This window comes from Monodon monoceros, unplaced genomic scaffold (assembly GCF_005190385.1).
Source record: "Monodon monoceros isolate NGI ecotype Baffin Bay Population unplaced genomic scaffold, NGI_Narwhal_1 Super_Scaffold_20, whole genome shotgun sequence".
NCBI classification, from domain to species: Eukaryota; Metazoa; Chordata; class Mammalia; order Artiodactyla; family Monodontidae; genus Monodon; species Monodon monoceros.
In genome coordinates this window covers 91,080,340-91,095,677 of record NW_021703777.1, presented here as the reverse complement: position 1 = coordinate 91,095,677, position 15,338 = coordinate 91,080,340, and the positions used below count along the sequence as shown (strand labels likewise).

The 15,338-nt window shown below is 37.4% G+C and overlaps 1 non-coding gene and 1 pseudogene across 1 annotated transcript; both read right to left on the bottom strand.

The window, feature by feature from the left end:
- The window catches only part of LOC114902437, a 67,766-nt pseudogene extending 67,614 nt beyond the window's left edge, over positions 1-152 (bottom strand).
- A 6,527-nt stretch (positions 153-6,679) lies between these two features.
- On the bottom strand, positions 6,680-6,789 carry LOC114903316. Its single transcript, XR_003795702.1, has one exon. It is a non-coding gene; the product is annotated as a U6 spliceosomal RNA (small nuclear RNA).
- Between the last annotated feature and the right edge of the window lie 8,549 nt (positions 6,790-15,338).

Genomic DNA, 15,338 nt, shown 5'->3' with positions numbered 1-15,338 from the left:
CAATTATATCAAAATTATCAATTTAATTCTATTTTCATTCCACTAAATACTTAGTTTATGTGTCTGGGGAATTTCTTACTCATCTCTCTATGTTCCTGGTAGAATATAAGTTCTGGAAATTCACCATTTGAATTAAGATTCTGGCCCTGCATATCCCACCCGTGTGGCCTGAGGCAAGATATTTGAATTTCCTGTGGCTTAGATTCCTCTTCCATAAAGAGGAGAGAAATATCAGAGAACCTACCCATAGATTGGATTAGGCAGATCCCCAAAGCACACTCTGGAAGAGCCCATGTAATCATAACCTAGGAGAATGCGTAAGCTACAGTGGTTATAAAAGGGGATTTCAAAGTGGAAAATGAATTCAGTACTGGATATTCTGTGAAGTAGCATGGAAAGAGTTTTGAACTTGGGTCAGGTTATTTTTTGCTAATCTTTCTCATTTTAATAAATGTGTTTCTTTTCTTTCACCACTTCTCAGTTCCACCTCCTGTGGAACTGGAGGTGTCCTCTGGAAGGCCTCTCCCGTTGTGGAGCACAGGCTCTGGACGCGCAGACTCAGTGGCCATGGCTCACGGGCCCAGCCGCTCCGCGGCATGTGGGATCTTCCCGGACCGGAGCACGAACCCGCGTACCCTGCATCGGCAGGCGGACTCTCAACCGCTGCGCCACCAGGGAAGTCCCTAAAACCTTATTTTGATACACATTGTCTCACTTAAATTTCACAGTTACTAGTGACTTGCACGTAAATTTTCTCATTTAAAGAAAAAAAGGGAAATAAAGCTGATTGGCTTGTGCAAAGTTACACAGCTAATCTTGCTAGAAATCATGTGACCAAACTAGATCCTGCAGATGATGCAGGACAGAGACCCAGTTTCTTTGTACTGATCAGGGCTCAATCTGCAGAGCAAATATAAGGGAGAGCTATTCATTCAATAAATACCAAATAGATACCCAGCAAGCACCAGGCATTGGTTTAGGGGTTGAGGATAAAGCACAGACTAATACAAGCTACAGTCCTGTCTTTGTGGAGCTAACCTTCTAGATGGGAAAAGCAGGAAATAAACAAAATAATGAGCAAAATATGTTACATGTTATTCTGGACTCAGAATAAAAATAAAGTAGGTATGGGGGATAAAGAGTACCAACGTGCTATTTTTGAATGGTTAGAGAAATCCTCACTAGAATGATAACATTTAATTAAAGACCTGTAGAAGAAGGACAGGGGTGCCCTGAGATCTCAGAGAAGGGCTTTCCAAGTAAAGGCAGTTATAATAAAAGGCCCCTGGTGGGAGATGCCTGGGCCTGGTGTGTATGCAGAACAAGGAGGTCAGTGTGCCTGGAGTAGAAGAAACAAGGGAGAGAATGGGGAGAAAGCTAACAAGAAGCCAGAATTTATAAGGCTTCATAGCTCATTGTAAGAATTGGGGGTATTAGATTGAGTGAGAAGGGCAGTCACTGCAGGGTTTAGAACAAAAGAAAGACAGTATCTGGTTTACATCATATCACCTGGGCTGTTGTGTTGGGATGAGACTTTGTTGATAAAGACAAATGTAGAAAAGTCAGTTAGGAATGACTGAAATAATCAGTGAAAAGGGATGTGGCCAATCACGAGGAGGTGATGAGACTGGATCAAATTCTGGATATCCTTTTAAGGTTAAGGTGACAGTACATGATTTAGGACTAGATGTGGGCTGTGAAAGGAAGAGAGGCATCAATGAATACCACACATTTAAAAGGTAATAAGTTGTATATAATCCTCATTAATTTTCCTCCTAACCCTGTATATATGCACTGCTGAGTTTGTTGCTGTTGTTGTTATTGTTGTTTATGCTGTTGTTGTTATTGTTGTTTATCTGTTTATGAGTTGTTTTTCATGAGTTGCTTGAGAAAGTAGAATGGAAAGAGTCAGAAGGGTGAGGGAATTAGTTGGAATTTGGGGTAAGTTCAAAGAAACTTTAGGAACTATATTCATAGCAGGCCTACAGTAAAAATATCATTACAGAGGCAAAGCTCCATTGCTTGCTTTGCTTTTTAGCCTAGAAAATAGTTACTGTTACATGGACAGAAATTGGGAAAAAATGATAGAATTGGGTTATATTTTCTGTGGAATTTGGCTTATTGTAACCACGTCAACAAAAATTGTCTCCACGCAGCATCTTTTAAGAGATAACAACAGCTTGGCTATCCAAAATTCTTGTTTGAAATGCTATTTGTTTTCAACAGTATTTTACCTGGATTGAAAAGTCAAGCATCGTGTTTAAACATCAGAAGTCAGCATACAATTTTTTCAAACTTGGAAGTCAAGTCGCTTTGAGAACAAATACATTGTGGTGGATACTTGGAAAGTGTATTGAAGGAGTAGCAGGGCATATATTAATGCTGAACAATGACAAGTATGACACAGGTGCTAGTCTTCACACTGAGGGGTCACCGCACGTTATTTCACAATGGCTGCCTCAGTAGATGAGCTGACATAACAACCCACTGCCAGTGCCATAAACAATTGCCAATTTCATTTTACAGGAGTCGCATTGGTCATCTGAACCATAAAAAGTGATGAGGATAGGTGAAACTGAATATGTTATGACTCATTCAGAGCTGGCTTATTAGTCCACGGGCACTAGGACAGATTCAATATTGGAGAGACCAGGTTCAAACCCTAAGCCTGCCATTTAGTAGCTGCATGACCTTGAGCAGACTGCTGAGCTAGTTTACTCTCTTTAAAAAGGAGGAAATTAATGTAGACTTATACTAGAGAATCATGTGATGCAAATGAGACAAGGCCATGTGTAAAAATGGTTTAAAGCATCATATAAATATTTCATGTTATTATTGAAAGGCTTTCCCTTTGAAAAATGGAAAGGGAGAGGGTAAGAATGCCTTAGCAATTATTGAATACTCTCTGTGGTTTCAGGAATTCCCCACATAAAATAACAATGGCGTATCTATCTATCTATCTATCTGTCTATACATCTATCTATCCATCCATCCATCCAAGAACTCTGTTGTGTGTCTTGTCGAATGTCATTGTGTATGTTACAGTCAAGATCCAAACTTAGGCTGATCTTTGTGTCCAAGCCTGCATAATTCCTGTTATACCAAGTCATTGCCTGGTCATTTTACATGTGGCAACACTGTGTCAGAGATGGAAGAAATAATGGAAATCATCTAATGGAATTGTTTTCAAATATTTCATTGCAAAGTCTTACTGGGAAGCTCAATATTTTCTAGAAATAGAGCTGACCTTGATAAAGCAGATGTGGGAACTCCAAAGTTGCTTCTCCTCCACTGAGCCCTCTTCTACCTCTCTGGGGATGGTAGGTACTTTAGGGTCTGAAAAACATTAATATAGTCCATTCCCCTCAGTTTAATGATTGAAAACAGAGTTTCAGGGAGTTTAAATGATTTACCCAAGAACAAAAAAATTTTTAATGGCAAAAAAAGAACAAGGAGCCCAGTTCTGTGCATTTTTGTAACATATGCTCCCATTTACTTCCTACATTGTTCCTACAATATTAACATCTGAAGGGTCTCCTATCTCCCACTCAAATTCTGAACCAGTTAAGAGATATATGAAGAAGTTTATCCTATGGAGATAAAAATATAACTCATATAATTGATGGAGAGCACAGCTCACTGTGTGATAATAAAATGCAGCTCCCCAGGATCAGGGCTCACCTTGTCACAGGTAGCACTGCTTCCTCCACGTGGAAGGAGCCTTTACCAATAAACTTAACCACTGGGGACAAAAACAGGCCAGAATACAAGCTTCTTGGAGGCCAGATTAAAACTGAATGGGTAATATGTTGAGCTCTGCCTACCTAGTTTCTACTCCCTAAATTTCTAGATTACTATCTTCCAGGGAAGTGAGGGGTCAGTAAGAGTCCAGTGCTACCTTAATACAAGACTCTTGTAAAATGAAACATCGGGAGAATAGGTTTAGTGACTCCACCTAATGGTGGAGGGGCACAGATCTGATGAGATCACACATCATAACATATGGTTTTATTTTGTTTAAACTTCTGGTTTTAATTTTTGATTTGTGTATTATTGTATGAAGAATAACATTCTCATGAATGTGTCTCAATATTTGAGTACATATCAAATTTATAAATATTATATATTTCCTTGTGGCTTTGTAATTTATAGATGAACTTACTTATTTCTGAAACTGAAAGTTACTGTAGTGAGATGTTATGTGAGGCAAAACCAAATGGGGATAAATCTTGAAACAGCACTTTCCCCTATCACCCTGAAAGAGCAGAGTAGAAGTAATTGTCATATCTTTAAAACAGGAGATATCCCAAGAACAGGGTGGAAGTTGGAATCTTAGAGTCAGTGAGACCTTGCAGGACTTATGAGAATCAAATAAAGAAGCTATGAATAGACAATTGATGAAAGAAGCTTGGTGGTAAAGAGGGGCTTGAAACACATACCCTCCAGGTAATAATATTTACTTAAGTAAATTCCAATACATTTTGAATCTATGATTAAAAGAGGATTACTAGGGCTTCCCTGGTGGCGCAGTGGTTGAGAGTCCGCCTGCCAGTGCAGGGGACACGGGTTCGTGCCTCGGTCCGGGAAGATGCTACATGCTCACGGCTAGGCCTGTGAGCCATGGCTGCTGAGCCTGTGCATCTGGAGCTTGTGCTCCGCAACGGGAGAAGCCACAACAGTGAGAGGCCCGCGTACCGCAAAAAACAAACAAACAAAAAAGAGGATTACTAGATATTTAATTTGAAATAAATATTCAATTTAATTCAAAAACAAGTTTAGCACTTGGGAGCATCAATTTCAAGAGCAACCATTGAAAAGTCAATGTACTCTGGAGGTTACAAAATCCATCTTTCTATGTATATAATTATAATATATGGTTTCAAGAGCTAAGAGTTCAAAATTACTATAAAAATTAATATAAATCCTAGCTTCAATCCCCAAAAGAGAAAATTGCATATTCCTTCCCATTATTCTCTACTTTTCTTTGAATCTCAGATCTAACTTCTATCACTGGGATGTAGATCACTCTGGTGAAGTCCTGCCTCCACTGATGTTGCTATTGTCACTAACTTCAACCCATCTTCTGATTCTCAGCTTAAGTATCACCTCTGCAAGGAGCTCTCCCATGATCTTCAAATGATAATGAGTTCCCCTGGTTGTGTCTCTCATACTACTCTAAGATTCCTCCTGTCCCCTTTTATAACAGCCCCACTTTTGCTCATTTGGTCAATCAAAAACGTTTATTGAGCATATATTACATGTCAGGCATTTTTCTAGGCTCTGGATATACAATGGTGAGGAAGACAGGCTAGATTCCTGCTCTTATGGAGTACACATTCCATGCCATCAGGAATCTTAGTGGCTTTTCTTTTTCTTTCCTACTGATGTTTGCTAAATGTCTATAATAGCTGTTGATATATGTATGTGCTCAATAAATATTTATTGAATACATGAGTGAATAAATAAATGGAAATTATGGGGAATAAATAAATAAATATATAAGATATTGATTAATGTTTTGCAGAGAATTCATACTGGATGAAAAAATTGATAGTGGATGACTTATCCTAGATTGGTTGTTCATGGAAGACTTCTCTGAGGTTTTAACATTGAAGTTGAGACATGCCTGATAGAAATAAATCTGTTTTACATGATTTATGTAGTCAAAAATGACCATGCTTTGAAAAGTTCAAGCAGTGGGGAGAGACCTAGAGCTTGAGAAACCTCAGAGGGAGAGAATGAGAGTGAGGGAGAGGGGATGAGAAAGAGGGTTGGGGGAAAGAGGGGAAGAAGGAATGAAAAAGAGAGAGAGGCAGGGAGAGGAAAAAAGAGGAGAGGAGAGGAGAGGAATGAAGAGGAGAGGAGTGGAGAGGAACGAAGAGAAGAGAGGAGAGGAGAGGAGAAGAGAAGAAAGGAGAGGAGAAGAGAGGAGAAGAAGGGAGAGGAGAGGAGAGGAGAGCTGGCAAGGTGAACCAAGGCAACAAACATGAGAGATGAAGCCATTTGGAAGTGGATCTTCCAGCCATAACTATCACCATGTGCATCAGAGATGAACCGTCCAAATTCCTTTCCCACAAAATTGAGAGTAAAGGTAAAATGGCTGTTTAAGTCCCTGTATCCTAGAGTTGTAACACAGCAACAAATAATTGAAATGTGTCTTTCACAGTCACTGTAGCATCCACAAAGCTCAATTACCGGCCCACACTAGGTGAGGAAAAAAAAATGGAGGAATCACATCACTAGCTCTTCTTAGACTCAAGCTTTTACTTATTTATTTATTTTATTGGAGTATAGTTGTTTTACAATATTGTGTTAGTTTATACTGTACAGCAAAGTGAATTAGCTGTATGTATACATATATCCCCTCTTTTGTGGATGTTCTTCTCATTTAGGTCACCACAGAGCACTGACTAGAGTTTCCTGAGCTACGCAGTAGGTTTTCATTAGTTATCTATTTTATACATAGTATCAAGAGTGTATATATGTCAATTCCCATCTCCCAATTCATCCCACCACCCCCTTTCCCCCTTGGTATCCATATGTTTGTTCTGTATGTCTGTGTCTCTATTTCTGCTTTGTAAATAAGTTCATCTACACCAATTTTTTCAGGTTCCACATACATGCATTAATATACAATATTTGTTTTTCTCTTTGTGACTTACTCCACTTGTATGACAGTAAAAATATGGAATGCTTCACAAATTTGCATGTCATCCTTGCACAGGGGCCATGTTAATCTTCTCTGTATTGTTCCAATTTTAGTGTATGTGTTGCCAAAGGGAGGATGACTCTGAGTTTTAGTGTCTTTACATGTGGAGTAAGGGTGCTATATAATTTTCAGAATGTTTAAGAGAAGTAAATCAGGTAATATATGTAATATGTTTAATACTGTGCTTGCACACTGTAGCTACAGAAGTAGTAGAAATATGTTGTTCATTTCATTCACTGTTTATTCCCAGTGCCTAAACCATCACCTATTAGACAGAGTCCTCATTAACATTTTTTTAATGAATAAGAAAATGAATGCATAAAGCAATCTATTAGACACTGTTTAGGTGACTAGGATCATAAAGAATAACAGCTCACTATTTTATAGTGGCTATAGATATGCTGTCTGTTCTAATACAATAATATAAGTGCTATAGTAATGGTCTGTGCAAGGGTTTATAAGAGCCAAGAATGGAGCATCAGATTTTGCCTGGAGAGAGAAAGTCAGGAAATATTTTACTAATGTAAGGACTTCTGTTAGCTCTGAGTCTTAGAGCATGCCAAATTGATCATTATGAAAACATGAAGTCAATTCATTCCTAACAAAGAAATTTTATCTTTAAAAAAATAGACCAAACTGAGACTAATATATGACATATCAAGACACTTCAGATTGGATTTCTGAGGGACTAAAAAAATAGACCAAACTGAGACTAATATATGACATACCAAGACATTTCAGATTGGACTTCTGAGGGACTTATATCAGGCATAGGATATAGGTGGGAGAATGACATGGTAGTCAGCTAAGCAGAAATCAGATGATGAAGGGCTGAGCATGCCACCACAGTGCATTTGCCCTTCATTGTATAAGGAATAGAGAGACAGTTACATATTCTATTCAGAAGTCTGGCACTCTTAGACTCTCATTTTACGAAAGTTACTCTAGATCATTGTGAAGAATGGATTGGAAAGCTTGAGATGGAGGCATCTAAGATGCTGGTGCTGTTACCTCTCCTATTACCAAGGAGAGAAATAATGCTGACGTGAACTAAAGCAGTGACATATGATCAGTGAGTAAAGAAAAATGATGGAGAAATTTAATAGGGTTAATTTATTGGACCCGGTTGACTGATTATATATGGAATTTGAGGAAAACTGTGGAGTCAAGAGATTCATTTAGATTTTTGTAACTGAGAACAACATGATACAGTCAACAAAAATTTTCAGTACAATTTTGGATACTGTAGCAATTGAATATGGCCTTTCATAATAGTTCATAACAAATAACCTCAAAATCCCAGTGACTAATGAAACAAACTTTTTTTTTTTTGCTCATATGACTACATGTCTGCAAGGGATGAGCTGCAGAGTGTGGGTGGAGCTCAGGTCTGTTCCATATGTCATTCACTCTCTTCAGACCAGAGGCTAGCTGGAGCACATATGTCTCATGGAAAGTCCAGGAGCCAGGAAAATAATCAGAAACATGCAGGGGCTCTTAAAGTGTAGGTACATATCCCCCATACTGCCAATCCCATCCACATGCCATCAGTGAAAATAAGTAAAATGGCCAAGTCCAACATCAACAGGACAGCAACACACATTCTGTCACACCAGGAAGTACTACATAGTCATATGACAAAGGACATGGATACACAATTCTAATATAGGGAATCAAGTGAGGAGTTGGGAACAATGACTCAATGACCATGATAGTCATGTCAGTGCATCAAGTAAGTATATCCATGAATAGAGCTGAAAAGAGAAACATTAGAGATGTCCACACTGAGTATCTTTCTTGCCACAAAGCTTCTTTACCCTCACTTCACAGTACTTTGAAATCATTGCTTTATGGGGCTTTCTATACTAAGTTAGTTGTTTTTTAAATCACATTTGCCCAGTTTTTGTACTACTCCATGTAAAGAAAGATGCCATAATAAAAATCAAGCCAACCTTCTCCAATAACAACAAGAGATGAACAATGGCACTTGTAGATTAATGTTGGTACTCATAGTCTCAAAGATTATTCCCCAAGAATGACCTATTCCTTGGTAACTAAACACCACTTAGGCATCAAGGTACTGCTGTCTTCTTAAGGCCCAAATTTGGACTCATAATTGTTCTCTTACTAACTGCAAACTTGACCAGTACTATGAGGAAGAAGGAAGACAATGCTTTGCCTAAGGGTTCAGGAATGAAAAAAAGGTAAATAGTTCAAGATAGTATCAAGATAAGTTTAGCTCCTCTTCACTTCATGATCCAGACAGGGACCCTTTTACCTGGTTCATATATCATGCTCTACACCTCTATAACTACCTTTGCTGGTGGTTATACAGGAGTACTTGAGATTCTGCCAAAACCAGTTGAAATTCATATCCAAGAGAAGGGAACCCAGAAGTTCTTGGTCAAACCATTGTGGTAGGCAGAATTAGGATTCCCAAAGATGTTTGTATCCTAATCCCTAGATCCTCTGAATATGTTGGGTTACAAGGCAGTGGACAATTAAGTTGCAAATGTAATTAATTTTACTAATCTTTACTTACTGAAAGATCAAGATATTATCCTGTATTATCTAGGTGGGCTCAAGGTAATCACAAGAAGATTCTTTAAAATAAAAGAGAGAGGCAGAAGAAGAAATCAGAGTCAGAGAGAGATTTTAATATACTGTGTTGTTGGCTTTGAAGTTGGAGGAAGTGGCCACAAAGTAAGAAAGGCAGCCGTCTCTAGATTGGAAAAAGCAAGGACCAGATATCCCTTAAAACTTTCAGAAGAAATGCAGCCCTGCTGACACGTTGATTTTAGCTCACTAAGACCCATTTCTGACATTGTACTTCTAGAACAGTTAAGATAATCAATTTCTGTTTTTTTAGGCCACAAAATTTGTGGTAATTTGTCACAACAACAATAGAAAGTGAATGAAGTCCCATATCTTTTGCTGATCATTGATACCAGAAATACCAAACCCCTTTAAAGAAAGAGCTCTTCGGGCTTCCCTGGTGGCGCAGTGGTTGAGAGTCCACCTAAACAGGGGACACGGGTTCGTGACCCGGTCCGGGAGGATCCCACATGCCGCGGAGCAGCTGGACCCGTGAGCCATGGCCGCTGAGCCTGCGCGTCCGGAGCCTGTGCTCCGCAAGGGGAGAAGCCACAATAGCGAGAGGCCCGCGTACTGCGGGGAAAAAAAAAAAAAAAAAAAGACGAGCTCTTCAACAGGGTATTAAATTTATCTGACGGATAACCACACCAAAATGCAGTAAGATCATTGTCTTCCCATAAAAAACAAAGCCAGCAAACTAATATGATTTTCCCCCTTTAAACCATTTACCATCTATTCTTTAAGAATAGCTTCAAAAATACTGACATTGTGAGGCAAAACAACAAAAATGACACCAATTTACTGACTATGTCTTGGAAATATGGTTTTCTTCCCCTTCAGTAGGGAGAGAGGATCTACTAGGGAGGAAAATTCAATTTTCTTCAAATAAGTCACAAATTTAATTTACCCTTTGGGATTGTAAACTACCCATAGGTAATAAATAAATAAATAAATACCTCTTTGTATGTCTCACAGTCCCAGATTTATGCACAATAAAAAATATTTATGCCTTGCTACCTCAATACCATAACATTCTTATCTCATTCAGTTGTCAGTGAGCTCAGATTAATGGACATTTAATTTCTGACTCTCTAGAGTCTAACAAACATGCCTGGCATATAATTCCCACTGCATCATCATTGTTGGATTCATTAATTAACCTTAAGTGCTTGTTGAATTGATCCATAACACTTCATAATTTATAAAAAGGTCTGAGGATGAGATTTTTGCAGATCTGATCCCTTTTAGATATAGTTCATGCATAATGGGCAAGCCTAGGATAAGTTAGTAATATTAACATATTCACCATGTTAAATTGATGGGACTATAAAAGATAATTACTGAAGGGAGAAAAATATCTGTAGGCACAGTTTTAAGAACAGAATGATTTCTCCTAAAATGTATTAAAATTGTTTGGCAGTAACAGTGTACATTGAGCATTTGATTATTTTTAACTGTTTTCATTTTTGTTCATTTTCTCTGTGCAGTATTCTTAAATAACCTTCCACCAATATTTTTTTCTTTCTTTAGATCTTTAGATCTATGAAATGTAAATGAATTTAATCAATATGCTCAGAGGACTAATTAGTTATAATATCTTCAGGACATTCAAAACTAAAAATAGTGCAGTTAAAAAAGTGAATATGCTATAAGTGATATTCCAGAAGTGTTATTAAAGGAAATAAAAGCTGTTTAAAATAAACAGACATTTTGGCAATTGAATACACATGGGTTTCATCTTATGTTACTATTTGGTTTGACTAAGTTAAATTGTCCAAGTAAAATAATGACTTAGCTGTTATAATGCCTCCCAAGTTCTCATCTGCAATTTCTAGTCCTTGAATGTTTCAAGATCTATAAGACTTACAGAACTCACAGTAAGATACTGTATGCAAAAGGCAAGTAATGGTGGCCTAGAAAACACAGAACTGGACTCATATCTATGAATAATTTTATTTGGCTTAGAAATTTACATAAAATGAATGCAATTAAATTATTTTAGATTAAACCAAGAACATTTCTGACTTTATAAGATGAATGCTGCTCCACACTCTGTAAGTGTACGGTCCCACAAAATGAGATAAAAATAAGACATTCAAATCTTTAGGAACGAGAGATACGTATTCTCTGTGCTCATATGCAACACGTGAACAAACCAAGGATTTCAGTAGCAAAGACATGTGCTGGTCTTTTCTTTTTAACTTGACGTTGCAGCTGTCCAGCACCCAGTCGCTCACAATCTCTCACAGCAGGATCCAAACAGCTGGGACTTAAGGGAGAGGGCAGCAGTTTTAACCACACAGAGGCCACGATTTAGGAAAAGAAGGTGATCTATAGATATTCGCAGTGACTGAGACCTGGGAATGTAATTAGAAGATGTGGCACCACATCAGCTGCAAAAACAGCAGTGAAATATGAAATGGAGAATGATACTAATGTCGTTGGACAGTACTCATGTTGGTATTCCTCAGATTTCGCTTAAATCATGTAGAGCATGTTAGTATAAAGGCATGAGATGGAACTCATTCTGTGTGTGTATGTGTGTCTGTGGGGTGTGTGTGTGTGTGTGTGTGTGCACATGTGTATAATCATTTTGGCTCTTGCCTATATCACTTAGAAATTTAGGCAGGTATTTTAACTTCTCTGAATCTCATGAGAACACTGAAAACTAATTCTCAGAGTTTTATTTTGCCAGAATCTGGAAAGATTTTCTAATTATAGCAGTGACCTAAGAAGCACAGCTGGTTTCCAATGCATTGTTTGCCATCAGAAATGGAGTAAACCCACTGGGCTAAAAGGAGGGGAGGAGATGCTATTTTTCCTTCATTTTCTGCCCTTGTCTCAGAGACTGAACTACTGGATATACTTTGTGAGAAGGATAGAATATAGCATTCTTCCTTCCCTTTAATACGTCTCATTCTAAGAATATTTAGTGACTTCCACTTACAAAATCAGGATAAGAAGGAAAATGAGAGGTAGGAACTAACTGCGGCTCATTGGATCTTTGAAACATGCATTTCCAGAAAAGAAAAAAAAAGATATAGGGAAGCAAAACCCAAAAGCATTCCAGAGTTAGTGCAAGCTGTGGAGTGTAACATAAAATTCATGTTTCTATGTGAACAAAATGAGCGAATGGGGGTAGAAAATGATCCCACTTTTATTTAGCATGGCTCCTTTAGTTAAATTTCTTATTGTTTTCCTAGTTTTTTTGAGATATAATGGACATATAACATTGTGTAAATTTAAGGTGTACAATATGATGATTTGAAACATGTATATATTGAGTAATATTTACCACAATAAGGTTATTTAATGCATTCCTCACCTCATATAATTAACATTTTGTTGTTGTTGTTATTTCATTTCCCTGGGATACATACCATCCATAGGATTGCTGAATCATTTTGTAGTTTTACTTTTAAGATTTTGAGGAAACTCCATAGTGTTTTCCATCTTGACTGTACTAATTTACATTACCACCAACAGTGCTCAGGTGTTCCCTTTTCTCCACAGCCTTGTGAATTTTTATTGTCACTTGTCTTTTCTAACTGGTGTAAAGTGACATTTCGTTGTGGTTTTGATTTGCATTTTCCTGAGATTAGTGATGTTTATCACCTTTTCATATACTTGTTGACAACTTGTATGACTTCTTTGGAAAAATGTCTATTCAGGTAACCTATCATTTATTTATTTATTTATTTATTTGCAGTACGCGGGCCTCTCACTGCCGTGGCCTCTCCCACTGCGGAGCACAGGCTCCGGACGCACAGGCTCAGCGGCCATGACTCAGGGGCCCAGCTGCTCCATGGCATGTGGGAATCCTCCCGGACTGGGGCACGAACCCGTGTCCCCTGCACTGGCAGGTGGACTCTCAACCACTGTGCCACCAGGGAAGCCCACCTATCATTTTTTAATCCAATTATTTGATGAAATATTGAGTTATATGAGTTCCTTATATAATTTGTATATTAATCCCTTATCAGATGTATGATTTGTAAATATTTTCACACATTCCATAGGTTGCCTTGTCACATTGTTGTTTCTTTTGTTGTACTTATTAGTTTGATGTAATCCCACTTGTTTATTTTAGCTTTTGTGGATTGAGCTTTTGGTGTCACATACAAAAGTTATTGCTAAGAACAATATCAAGGAGCTTTTTCCTTATGTTTTCTTATAAGAGTTTTATGGCTTCAGGTCTTATGTTTAAGTCCTTAATGTATTTTGAGTTAACTTTTGTGAATGGTGTAAGACAGTGGTCCAATTTCATACTTTTGCATGGGAATAATCAATTTTCCTCAAACCATTTATTAGAGACTATCCTTTCCCCATTGAGTAGTCTTGTCTCCCTTCTCAATATTTGTTCAGTATGTATGAATGGGTTTATTTCTAAAATCTGTTCCACTGGTCAATGTGTCTGTTTTTATGCCAGTGCCATACTGTTTTGATTACTGCAGCTTTGTAATATAGTTTAAAATCAGAGTGTGTGCTGCCTCCAGCTTTATTCTTCTTTCTCGGGATTGCTTTGGTTATTTGGGGTCTTTTGTGATTCCATAAAAATTTTAGTATTCTTTTTTCTATTTCTGTGAAAAATTACATTGGAATTTTTATAGAGATTGCATCGAATCTATAGATGGCTTGGGTATTATGTACATTTGAACAATATTAATTCTTCTGGCCCATGTACTTAGGATATCTTTTAATTTATTTGTGTCTCCTTCAGTTTGCTTCATCAGTGTCTTATAGGATTCAGTATACAGATCTTTCATTTCTTTGGTTAAATATATTCCTAAATTTTTATAGTTTTTTATGCTAATGTAAATGGAACTATTATCTTTATATCTTTTTCAGATAGTTCATTGTTAGTGTATAGAAATGCATCTGACTTTTGTATTTTCATTTCATACCCAAAAACTTTACTGAATTTTTCTATTAGTTATTTGTGGAGTCTTCAGAATTTTCTACATCTGTTATTGTTTCATTCTTCCTTCCCTTTTGGTGTGGTTATTCTCAGAGTTTTTTTTGTCTCACTCTGTTGCTTAAAATGGATATTTGGGCTCTGTAAGAATTATTTTCATTTATGGATAGCTGTGTCATTGTTGATCTTTGAGGAGAATGGAGGCTGGGTTGTCTACTCTGCTATATTGGTGACATCAGATAAATTTCTTTTTGATAATGGCTATCAGATTTATCTTTGAAATTGAACTTTTCTGAAACTCTTAATCTGAGAAACAGCTTCTACCTAAAAGGCCAGTGGACAGTGAGTATGGCTGACAAATCCTATGCAGGAAACATGCTTCTCAGACATTTATGTATCTATGAATCACCTGTGGATCCAGCAAAAATATAAATCTTAACACAAAGCTTGTGTGATGCATTTCTAATAAGCTTCTAAGTGCTTGTTGCTGGAGACATTCTTTGGTTGGGTAAGCAACATCAAATTAGTTGGACATTGTCTTAGGATGAATAAACAGGAGAAAAAGGGGAGAGAGGTGTATAACCAAAAATATAGAAGGACAAATGCCATAAAACATGAGAAGTACCTTAATTAAATCAGAAAAAAAAGAGATAGGAAGTTTAAAAAGTTAGGAAGTTGGAAGAAGGAAGGAAGAGAAGGAGAGAAGAAGGAAGGAAGGAAGGGAGGGAGGAAGAAGAAGAAATGGAGGGAGAGAAGGAAAGAAGAGAGAAAGTAAAGAAAAATGACATAAAAAGGACCAAGAAAAAATATAGTCTGGAAGAGCTAAAAGACAACCCAAAGAAAATTGTACCTTTCCTAAAGAGTGTTTAATTAAAGTTTGGAACTTGTTAAGATTCTAATCTAAAATATATAAATAAGCCCTTCACAATAAGGTGCTAAAATGAGGAAATGGGTTGACAATAGAGACTATAAAGTAGAAGAAATTAACATAAAACACTATTACAGAACAAACTTGTAGACTAGACACAGCAAGGAATAGGATGGACACAACTGAAAGTGAAGAAAACCAAAAATAAAGCAGGATGTGTGGCTGAATCTGCTTGGATTTGAAACCCAGCT